Source organism: Moschus berezovskii, chromosome 5 (assembly GCF_049115385.1).
Source record: "Moschus berezovskii isolate FMDL1 chromosome 5, NW_MosBer_1.0, whole genome shotgun sequence".
Lineage (NCBI taxonomy): Eukaryota > Metazoa > Chordata > Mammalia > Artiodactyla > Moschidae > Moschus > Moschus berezovskii.
In genome coordinates, this window is record NC_142464.1 from 42,307,236 (window position 1) to 42,319,739 (window position 12,504).

Sequence of the window (12,504 nt, forward strand, 5' to 3'; positions counted from 1 at the left end):
TAGTCCCTCCAGTCCTTTTATTTTTTTCAAGACTTGTGGCCATGTTAGGATATCTGGTTTCAAGTTAAGAACCAAGTAACCTAAAAAAGTTTTTAGTCCATGAAAAAGCCATAGAGAGAAATATTCAAAGTAAATCTTGACATGACTCAACACAGTGTTAGCCCTGGGAGTTGTTCATATAAAATGGACAATATTTAAGCTACTCTTAAGCAGTATTCATTTACTAATCAATTACTAAGGATCTTCACATCACTGATTTAGATGAGCTGTTTGCAAAAGAGAACAAAGCACAAAACTCTGCCCTCATTAAGTTTACAATCTAGTGAGCATGAAGCATAAGCAAACAGTAAAGTATGATACTTTAAATGTAAAGTTGACAGTGATATACACAGCCTGCTATTAGAACTCAGAACAGGCTTCTTACATGGGGTTGAAGCAGGCATCCTTGAACTTACATTTGCATTGAGCCTTGAAGGACTCACAAAAATAAGTCAGATGATGGAAGATCAGTCATTTCAACTGAATGATGTAGTATCTGCAATGGCTATGAAAGGCTATGATAAGCAAAAACAAAAACAACACATTCTGCACTATTTTGCAAGAGAGGATTTCAGCAAGAATCTAGTACCCTGGAGAGCTCCCTTGCCTCAAAGATGACTAGGGAGACTGAGGACTAGCCTGTTGGAAGTGGGGTTGGAGATCTCCAGAACTTCAAATTTACCGATCTATCCCATATTCAACTAAAACTTTTTGGTATTTAAAATACAGTACATCATCAAGTCATTTCCTATATTAGATTCTGGGGCTATGTGTTTCCTTCATTATCATCCAATGAACTTGATGGTCCTCAGAAATATCCTGGAAGGCAATTCTTTTCTACTGTTTACTAGACAGTTAATACTGTAGTGTCTTTATCCCTTCAGTGTTTTCAGCAGGACTTGGACCTGGGACCCTCAAAATGTCCCCGTGGGATGCTTCATATTACACTTTCCCTGTAATCAACGTAGACCCTCCCACTGCAGAACCCTTTCAAAAAATGAACTGGTGTTGATGAAGATATTTCTCAATATCACCATATTTACACCTTGAGGAAAACTGTAGGAAATATACCTCAAAGATAATTTTGGCCACAATGTTGCTGCAAGTTTATATGTTTGCTGTACAAATTTATAACGGTTTTTTACAGCCCAACTTAGTAATCTGTACTTTATTTTAAAAATTACCACTCAAGGAGGTACATTCTTTTAAGAAACTCATTTATTAATAAATACATTTAGTTTTATTGGGTCTATTTGCACATGAATGCAGTATTAAAAACTGAAAACAAAATCAAATAACTCTGATCTTGAGCTATCTGCCAAGTAGGTAGCATTCCTTTGAAAATTTAGGAATTCCGGTACACTGACCCGTTGGTTTTATTATCAGTTCAGTTCACTTCAGTCGCTCAGTCGTGTCTGACTATTTGTGACCCCATGAACTGCAGCACACCAGGCCTCCCTGTCCATCACCAACTCCCGGAGTTCACCAAAACCCATGTCCATCGAGCTGGTGATGTCATCCAACCATCTCATCCTCTGTCATCCCCTTCTCCTCCTGCCCTCAATCTTTCCCAGCGTCAGGATCTTTTCAAATGAGTCAGCTCTCCGCATCAGGTCACCAAAGTATTGGAGTTTCGGCTTCAACATCAGTCCTTCCAATGAACACCCAGGATTGACCTCCTTTAGGATGGACTTGTTGGATCTCCTTGCAATCCAAGGGACTCTCAAGAGTCTTCTCCAACACCACAGCTCAAAAACATCAGTTCTTCGGTGCTCAGCTTTCTTTGTAGTCCAACTCTCACATCCATACATGACCAGTGGAAAAACCATAGCCTTGACTAGACGGACCTTTGCTGTCAAAGTAATGTCTCTGCTTTTTAATATGCTGTCTAGGTTGGTCATAACTTTCCTTCCAAGGAGTAAGCACCTTTTAATTTCATGGCTGCAATCACCATCTGCAGTGATTTTGGAGCCCAAAAAAAAAATAAAGTCAGCCACTGTTTCCCCATCTATTTCCCATGAAGTGATGGGACCAGATGCCATGATCTTCCTTTTCTGAAAGTTGAGCTTTAAGCCAACTTTTTCACTCTCCTCTTTCACTTTCATCAAGAGGCTCTTTAGTTCTTCTTTACTTTCTGCCATAAGGGTGGTGTCTTCTGCATGTCTGAGGTTATTGATATTTCTCCCGGCAATCCTGATTCCAGCTTATGCTTCCTCCAGCCCAGTGTTTCTCATGATGTACTCTGCCTATAAGTTAAATAATCAGGGTGACAATATACAGCCTTGACATACTCCTTTTCCTATTTGGAACCAGTCTGTTTTTCCATGTTCAGTTCTAACTGTTGCTTCAGTAAGACATTTCAAAACTTTACATGAAATAAGTTACTCTTAGTCTGCATTTCTAATATTGAACTTGATTTTTACATAGAGGTACGTTTTTTTCCTTTGCTTAAGCTTCATATGATGTCTTTCAAGTTTTTCCTGAATATTATAAATAATACTTTATATTAAAGGGTACTCACTAAACACATTTCATATATTCAGACTTAATGACTTAATGCTCTGGTAATTTGTATATAAATAACAAAAGCAATCAAACAAATAAAAATAGTTGAGAAAGAATTGATCAGAATGTCAAAGCCTATATCTGCATTTGTTTCTGCCATGTTTTTATACTTGTTTGGTTTTATTTGTAAATCTTACATTGGTTTATGATGTATCAATTGCTGCTACTGCCAAAATCAGCAAAAAAGAAAAAAAGCCACAAACAAAAGCAATGACAACTCACTAACAGAATCATAGTATTTAACTTTCCAGGAAAAACCTAATTGCAGTGAACAGATACATAAGAAACATGACATGCTAGTCTGAATTTGGTTGATAAGGAAGTTGAATTAAGGCAGTATACCTGGCTTACCAAGCACTTTCTGAACACAGGAATACCTCTAGCTTTCTTTAACAAAAGGGGGAAACTGGAAAAGGCATCACACCACCCAGAGTGTCAGCTGTTTGACATTTCAACTGCATTATATTCAAATAAGGTTATAAAGCAGAATGAAGAAAACCCAGGTCATCTTGAAATAAACAACTGACAGAATTACAGAAACAAACCAGACAGGGAAGAATCTGTATTCCATTTATGTGGATTACACTGTTAAAGAACCACAGGAGGTACATCCTTTTTGAAACAGACTGACATACACAATAAGCATTTACAAAATGTTGCCAGCAATGATGATGAATGACTTAGTTCCATAGTGGGACACAGCCACATAAAAGAAGATAAAACGTAGCAAAATGAAGCAATCTGGTGATGACCAGAACCTGGAACTAGACTTGCCCTTCAGTCTGGAAAGCACACTACAACCCCAGCTGTAAATACTTCCAAGAAGTCCAACCAACATATATCTGGGGGTGGAGTCATACAGAACGGAGAAAAGTGAAAGCAGTAACAGATTTTATTTAATTGGGATCCAAAATCACTGCAGACAGTAACTGCATCATGAAATTTTCAGACACTTGCTCCTTGGAAGGAAAACCATGACAAACCTAGAGAGTGTATTAGAAACCTGCAACCACTGTGCTGACAAAAGTCCACACAGTCAAAGCAATGGCTTTTCCAGTAGTCATGTATGGATATGAGAGTTAGACCATCAAAAAGACTGACAGCCAAAGAATTGATGCTTACCTATTGTGGTGTTGGAGAATACTCTTGAGAGTCCCTTGGACAGCAAGGAGATCAAACCCCTCAATCCTAAAGGAAATCAATCCTGAATATTCATTGGAAGGACTGATGCTGAAGCTAAAGTTCCAGTACTTGGGCCATCTGATGCAAACAGCCAACTCATTGAAAAAGACCCTGATGCTGGGAAAGACTAAAGGCAAAAGGAGAAGGAGGTGGCAGAGGATGAGATGGTTAGATAGCATCACCAATTCAATGGGCATGAAACTGGGCCACTCTGGGAGACAGTGAAGGACAGAGGAACTTGGCATGCTGCATCCATGGGGTCACAGAGAGTTGGACATGACTTAGCAACAGAACAACAACAATATGCCATAAGAGGTTGGCATCATGAAGGTCTAAGAGTACTAGGAATGAAGCATACCTCTCAGAGCTGGAAAGTTTTAGAAGTCCAGGAAAGTAGTTACTGGGGACAAGGCAGGGGAGAGTCTGGTGGCAGATGAAAGAGCTCGGGAAATGAAGTGGTTTCACAGGCATAAACCCAGTCCTTAAGAAATAAAGAAGGCTTTGTCAAAGAAAGTCTGTGCTCATATACTATGAGAAATGGTGATACTGAGTAAGTTACCAAGATGCAGAGGGAAATATTAAGTGAGAAATCAGTTTCAGTTATAAAAAAGAAACATTACTAAAAATATGCTATAACATTAGAGCTGGACATCAAGGGTGGCTTGATATTAAGTCCTAAGTTCTTTGACTAGATGCCAAGCTTTGCACTACATAGAAGGACTGCTCATAAATCAGGGGCATGGCTGAGGGCTCTGGTAAACAAGTCCAGTGGCAGAAACAGATTCTGACAAAAAGCTACAAAACAGGCCTTAAGTGAGATACTCAGTAAAACAACCAATCATTTTTTTCTTTTGTTATTATGCATCTATTTTTATTCATGTTATTGACTGACTTAAACACATTATGAAATACATAACTTTGTCCATTAGTCGAGTAGAGAGCTTCAGAAAAAGCAAATGTAATGCTGACCATGGACTTCTACAGAATCATAATACATAAATACTTCAAAATATTTTCTTTGCTTCAAACATCTGAACACTGATTAAAGCCATATTTAAGTAAATAAGTTGAAGATTAAAAGTCAAAAGAAACTAGACTGATAGGTAATTTTTTTTCTCTTGGGAGACAAGTTGAATTAACAGGTTGCATGAAATATCAGTTTTGCTTGAGCAAGGTGCTGAAATCTCTGTGTGTACCTTGCCAAAAGATATGCTGTATAGTTCCAAATATGGAGAATAATGTTTGACCATTCTCAACATATAGGCACTCATTCTTAAAACTATACTTGGTTACATCTTAAATTTCTACTAATAATTTGGGAGATTCTGACAAGTTGGAATAAAGGAATTATGGCACTGAGGGCAAAATATATCAGTACTGAAAAGAGTAATAAAAAGATGGGAATCAGTCTTACGAGTTCTCCATCACTTATTGCAATCACCCAAGAAGCAACAACAGCCATCACAGGAGCAACAGGGTGAATAATGAACAGCTATTGCTGGGCCCAGAGTTAAAACAGGAATAAGGACTGAATACACTCCACACCATCTATCTACTGATTTCATAATTTATAAATTATTGTAATAAAGTATGAATATTTGGTATAAGTAGTTTGGAAGCTCACAGAACAGAGCCTCAGTTTCCTCATCTCTAAAATATGCACAAAATTTTATAATGTTAGGAGAACTGCACAGCATAACAAATATAAGTGTTTGTCATGGAAGAAGTGTTCAGCACATGATAGACATTGCTGCTGTTGTTAACAAACATCTCATCATTTGCAAAATAGAAAGAAAAACAACACTCATATTTTCATATAGTCTAGCTGCTGCTGCTGCTGCTGCTAAGTCACTTCAGTCGTGTCCAACTCTATGCAACCCCATAGACGGCAGTCCACCAGGCTCTGCCATCCCTGGGATTCTCCAGGCAAGAACACTGGAGTGGGTTGCCATTTCCTTCTCCATCATATAGTGTAGGGACTCCCTTTATTTTAAAATACTTTTTAAAGGGTCCATCTTTGGAAAACATAAAATATCCTTAGAATGAAGGCATACAATTATTCAATATTTATGTGTTGCTGCTGCTACTGCTGCTAAGTCACTTCAGTCGTGTCCGACTCTGTGTGACCCCATAGACAGAAGCCCACCAGGCTCCCCCGTCCCTGGGATTCTCCAGGCAAGAACACTGGAGTGGGTTGCCATTTCCTTCTCCAATGCATGAAAGTGAAAAGTGAAAGTGAAGTCGCTCAGTCGTGTCCGACCCTTAGCGACCCCACGGACTGCAGCTGGCCATTGTTAATTCTTGATGATACTGAACCAAACACACAAATACACATAAAATTAAACTGCAATGAGTACCATAAGGAAGATGAACATGGAACTAAAACAATATATGTAAGGGACACTGATGCAGCAAAGAAGGCCAAAGAAGGTTTCCTTTGGGAAGGGCTGATTGAGCTTGTATCTCAAAGGCAGGGGTGTAGGAGTCCTGGGGGTGGGGGGCCAGGATGGAGGAAGAAGAAAGGGAGAAGGATACTAAGACAGATATAGGATTTGAACACATTATCTTTATCTTGAAAGACATAAAGATATGATCTAAAATTCTTTCAGCAGTAAGAACATTTGAGATAACATCTCACACTTCTGAAGCTATTACTGGGCAGCTAAAATAACTGTAATCTTATACAGAGAAAATTATTATAAATGCCAAGACCAAAAATATCACATAAGAGTCAACAAAACTAAAGATGGTCAACCTTTGTACACTGTGCATATTTTTTGCTTTATAAACGACTACCAATAAGGTTAGCCCGAGCTCATTATTGTCCAGTTAAATTCTACACTGATGTACTGCTTCCCTAATCAACAACAAGGAGTTACAAAGTCATTTAAGTTTTTTTAAAAAAGAAAAAACTCAATTAAGATGAAATTCTTCTGATGAAGAGTGCAATACCTTCGAGGTCTAAACAGTTAAAGTGTAGTTATCTCTACCAGTTGAGGAAAGTATTTAGATATAAAATAGGTGGAAGACATGGCCTTCAAATTTCACTATAAAATACTCTATTTAGAGTGTGTAAGAATCACACGTGTGTGCATGCTTAGTCGCTTCACTTATGGCTGACTCTTTGAGACACTATGGAGCACAGCCTGCCAGGCTCCTCTGTCCAAGGGATTCTCCAGGCAAGAATACTGCAGTGGGTTAGGCTGCCCATCTCCAGGGGATCGTCCCAACCCAGGGATTGAACCTGTGTCTCTTATGTCCCTTGCATTGGCAGGCAGGTTCTTTACAACTAGCGCCACCTGGGAAGCCCAAGAATCACACAGAAAACCCCAATGCAGAGTTTCTGATTCAATCATTTAATGGAATTGCATTTTAACAAGTTCACTCATGCTATTGCCCAGGGAACCACATTTTGAGAATTACTACTCTAGGTTAAGAATTTGCCATTAGATAACAGAATGTTTCCTTATAAACGACCTTTAGATTTTATTCAGTATCAGAACACAGCTACAGTGTTCAAGAATTGTAATAAGTTTAATCAAAATTTTAAAATTGTTATTACAGTGTAAATAATTAAAAAACAAAAAGTATATTTTAAGTTAGTCTATATATAGAGCCAGGAATTTGGCCAATCAACAAACTTTATCTGTCAAAGGTCCAGAATTCCAAAGCAGAATTTCTTTTAATTGTAATATAATACCACATACCCTATTAAACATTTTCAACAACTGCTTTTATTTTGGCATTTTGTTTAGCCATGAAAATAGCTTAAAATGAAATATAGTCATTTAAAGTAAGAACTGATAACAATATCCTGGTACTGTATCAACTGCAGCTTAGACTGGTCAGCTTTACATTTTTATATTATATTTAGCTTAAGCTACATATTGAAGTGTGTTTCCTTTGTCAGTGTCTTTCATCAGTCTCCTCTTTTCTCTCTGCTTCTCCCACTGCAGACTTCATGTTTTATTGTTAAATGACACTCTCACATAGTGAAGATTATATTGCTGATAAAAGTACATGTCCTCAATATACAGCAAATAGATTTTGTCACTATCCAGTAGGGAAATCATGCAAAAGCTGTCAGTCATATAATGGGAGAGATTACATTATCAAAGTGATACACCTGTGACATACTGTCCAAAACCAAACTCAAAAGAGACCAATTAACAGATATGCTGGTCTGTACTTGGACTACATTGGAAATCATCCCATTCCTGCATGAATAGAAATTGGTGATTTAATAGGATTTTCATTTTGGAGAAGGAAATGGCAACCCACTCCAGTGTTCTTGCCTGGAGAATCCCAGGGATGGGGGAGTCTGGTAGGCTGCCATCTCGCACAGAGATGAACACGACTGAAGCGACTTAGCAGCAGCAGCACTTTGTAATGACTTATCTATTCACTGTCAACTATATATATATGTCTTTTAATTCAACTAAGCTGAAAGTAATTCTATTCTGTTAATTACTGAAAGTCATATCTAATATTTGTACTATTTCCTTACTATCACCATAAAATACTTCTGGAGTGTCATACTGATTAGACAGGCTCAATGTCAATTCAGATCTTACCTCTTGTGTTCTTAAAATGGAGGAATGCATTCTAAACAGTTTTGTGTTTGTATAAAAACATATATACAAATAACACATAACTAAGGCGTGCTGTGATTCATGCGGTTGCAAAGAGTCGGACACGACTGAGCAACTGAACTAAGTTAAAAACGCAAACTCATAAACAGAGCACAATCTTATTAGTCATACATTTACCAAAAGATAGTTAAAACATTTTTTAAACTGCTACAACTCTAAAATTGTTTCCACAGGTCCTACATCATAGCTATATATTCAATGAAAATAATGTAAGGATAGATTAAGTATTATGAAGATGCATTCTAACAACTTTAAAACAAAATATGATGGAAAATATGTTAATGAGTTATACATTTTATATGAATAAAATATTAAGCATTCAATGACTGCTCATCATTTACACAGTTGTTCTTTTACATACCTCATACTCTCTTCTTTAGACCAACTAAGGAAAGTTGGTTAAGGAGGTAACTCGAACACCTCACTTCATGTACATTCCACCTTGTTATCAACATAAAATTCAACACTATAGTGTGAGGTGGTATATTTAAATATTTAGAGTAAGCATTCTCTACTTATGTATTTTTCTAATGTATAGAGAATATATTCTTCACTAAAAAGCAAAATAAAATAAAAAAACTTGACTTCTTAGGCACAGAAATATTTACAACTAATTCCAAAAATACAGTGTACAGAATGTTGTACATCAAGAACAGACTCACCCTGCACTTTGCACAACAAATTCAACCACTTTGCAATATCAAAAGCTATTTCAAACAAACTTATCTTTCTCATATCTTTTGCTCTTTTCTACAATTCAAGGAGACTTGCATTTTACATTTTATATTCTTATCCACAAGTCACTAATCCTGTTTATCCATTAGGATCAAAACCAAGAGGTCTTACCTACCCCAGAAGCCTTTTCAGACAAAATTCAGTATGAAATGTTATTGTCATGCTCTGAACTCCTGCAGTCTTCATTAGACATGCAATCTCTTATTGTCAAGGTTTGTTAACTGTTCTAGCATGAACACTGGACTTTCCCCAACAGGAGAGTAAGCTCCTGAAGGGCAGGAGGCAAAGAAGTCTTAGATTCCTCCACAATACCTAGATAGTACGTTGCACATGACAGGCTCTTTTTTATGAATACTATGTTGCATAATAAAATGCAATAAGGAGGCCAACATCTAAAATACATATATTTTTTCATTTTCAACTTCACGATTTAATGTAAATCAACATTCTATAGTATAAAAATGCATCATTAAAATAATAAACATTTACTGATTCTCTGATGGTGTCAGAAAAAGTATTCATAAGTATGACTATTCAACCACTACAATAATATAGCCCATCAAGTACATTTTAAAACTCCCCATTACTTCTACATTCCAATGATTCAAGAAAGTTAACAACCCTCAGAGCCAGGGCGCTCAGTTCATGTTTTAATGTAATATATAAAACTGCACATGCTCCAGTGTTAAAAATGTATTTTAAACCAATACAAATCTAATCAAATCAAAATAAATCCTTAACTCTGCTTTGTCTTCAAAACAAACAGAACTGCTAAGGAAAGCTACTTTCACACTGGAAGAAAACATCAACAGTTGGCATGTTTTGATCAAAAAAGGTGTCCTTAATTAATACTAAATGAAAACAAATCACTCTGACAGTAAGTTGGTCAGTTCTCTTTCTTCGTGAATTTGTTGAACTGGTTATTACAACATAGAATTTCAATGTTTTAAAAACATTGTGCTTGACAGCTGCTTAGAGACGTCCAAATTTAAAATAAGGACACTATCCTACTGTATCAGTTACAACCCAGTAAATGGTTCTATGAAAACACAGATTTTTCATAGAACATAAATTTGCTAAAACGCAGTTGGTATACACGGTTCTAAGGCACCTCTCTAAGCTTCACGTTATGTCTGGAATTTTTGTCTGTTATAAAGCAAACAGGAAAAGAAACCAAAACAAGCTAACTGTGTTGTGGACTAGATTAAAAGTATTTTGGGTCTTTTTTTTAATAGATAGTTCTAATTCTAATCAGCAATAATCAATACAAACGCACCTAGCTGTCTGCTTCTCTTTCTTACCCAAGGCTTTTAATAAAACCAGCTTTATGGTAAAATGTGTGCACATTATGTTAACAGCCTTTCTTAGGGGTATAAATGTGTTCGATATCAGTGGGAAGGTATTCAACTGTAAAGATATTAGAAATGAAAGCTGTTGAAACCAAGTAGATGTTTTGTCTGTAAGTATTATTGGTGGCCTGAAGAGGTAAGAGACGTGAAAAGTACACACAAACATAAAAGCCAAAGGATCAGTAACTTGTAAAAAGCAAGTTTTTTTCTACCTGTAATGTGACAAGTGATTTTCTGACTTCCTTCATCTCATGTTCAAGGTGCCACGAGAAAGGGGGTGGGGATGGAATGGAAAGCAGAATTGCTTCTAATTCTGAGAAAGAAGAGGGGAGAGATGGGAGAGAGGAATTGAGATAGAGGAGGAGAGGGAGACAGAGAAGCTCAGGAAACACGGAAGGAAACCCCGAGAAATTTCACAACTCTTTGCCATAAATAGCCTTTCTTCTCACTCTGGATCCCTCCTCCTTTACATCAGCAAGACTCAGCCTCCACGCGCAGAGCAGCACCATTCACAAATCCCTCCGTCACCCCCTCGCGCAACCCTGCCCCTGACAGCACTGCGTGTACGAGTCCCCGGGACACAAGCCAAAAGGTGGGGGGAGGCGGAGCAAGGGGACACCTGCGCTTTCAGCTCGGGACTGATTTCCAGGTGAACCAACGCTTTGATTAGTCCAGAGCGCGAAAACACACACACACACAAACACACCCCTCCCTGGAGCCCTGGATGCGCCACCACAAAGCAATTTGTTCACACCAAGTCGCTGCTGTTCCTGCCGCCGCTGGGGAGGGTGTCGCCTCCAATCCAGGAAGCCCGCGCCCGAGGACGAGCGGGCGAAGGCAAGGGGCCGTCCAGGTCCCGGCACTGCGGCTCCGCCGGGAGCCCCGGGCTCCCCGCCCCCTTCCCCCGCCCCGCCGCCGCCCCCGCGCGGGCTCCCGCAGTCCCCGGGCCAGCGCTCCCCGGACGCCCCTACCTGCGGGCCGAGAGTGGCGGAGCGGGGGAGCGGCCCCGAGCCTGTTCCAACTCTTGCCCCCTCGACCGGCCGCGCTCCTCTCCGCCCCGGAGCGGCGGCCGCGGCGACCCGAGCCCTCAGGAGCGCGGAGGAAAAGGCCACGCAGCGCGCTAGAGTCGCGGGCCCGCGGCGAGCGAGCCCTTCCGCCTCCCTCCCGCCCCGCCCGCCGGGCCAGGTCTCCGCGCCGCACACGCCCGGCCCACGGCCGGCGCCCCGGGCCTGGGCGGGGGCGGCCCCGGGGCGGCCCGGGCGCGGCGCCGTCACCTGCCGGGCGGTCCTCGCCGCGTCCGCCCGGGGCCGACCACAGGGTCGCGGCGACGCGAGGCGCGACCCGCCGGGGCGTTACTACCTTGAGGGCTCCGCGCCGCTTGCTAGGCTCCTCCCGGGCACTCGGGGATTTGTGTCTTCGGGGCACGGGACTGTCTTTCCCGGTCTCGCTCCTGTGCCCTCCCGCCCCTTCTCGGATGTTGGGCTCCTTCTCTCCACTCCCAGGGGTGCAGAGTAGAGCTGCGTTATTTAATAATCCTCCTGCTCCTCCTGCCCGCGTCGGCAGAGCTGCTCTGCCTGAGCCACCGCTTCCCAGTCAGTCATGTTGTGGAGAGAGGGAGAGAGAGAGGCGGATTGGCAGTCGGTCGGCGACTATTTGTGGTGAGAGAGAGAAGAGCAGAGCAAGAGGAGGGCAGGGGAGGGACATGGGGAGGCGCTTCCAAGTGTGTGAGGGCGCGGAGTGTGACTGAGTCGGGGACGAGAGAGCCACATCTCTGGCAGGCCGCGCTCCCGGACTGTGAGGAGGGCGGCGGCGAGCGCTGCCTTTATAAGGTCGGGGTGGGGGGAGGGGTTAGACCGGGGCCCGGGCCGGGGGCGCGAGGGGGCGGGGGCTCCGAGGGCGGCGCCCGGCCAACTGCGTCCGCGGGTTACCACGCATGCATACTCACGCATTAACGCGCGCACACCCACTGCTGCCCGGTTGCT

The 12,504-nt window shown here is 41.1% G+C and overlaps 1 protein-coding gene across 3 annotated transcripts in view; it reads right to left on the minus strand.

The window, feature by feature from the left end:
- CCSER1 (coiled-coil serine rich protein 1) overlaps nucleotides 1–12,290 on the minus strand; it is a 1,509,256-nt gene extending 1,496,966 nt beyond the window's left edge. The window contains exon 1 of one of the 3 annotated variants that reach the window (XM_055435111.2): nucleotides 11,882–12,290. The gene's annotated coding sequence lies outside the window, so the exon portion shown is untranslated. Of the gene's footprint in view, nucleotides 1–11,493; nucleotides 11,673–11,881 lie in introns of those variants that run through there. The other 2 variants (XM_055435112.2, XM_055435115.2) reach the window with 2 other exon arrangements.
- Nucleotides 12,291–12,504: the final 214 nt, after the last annotated feature.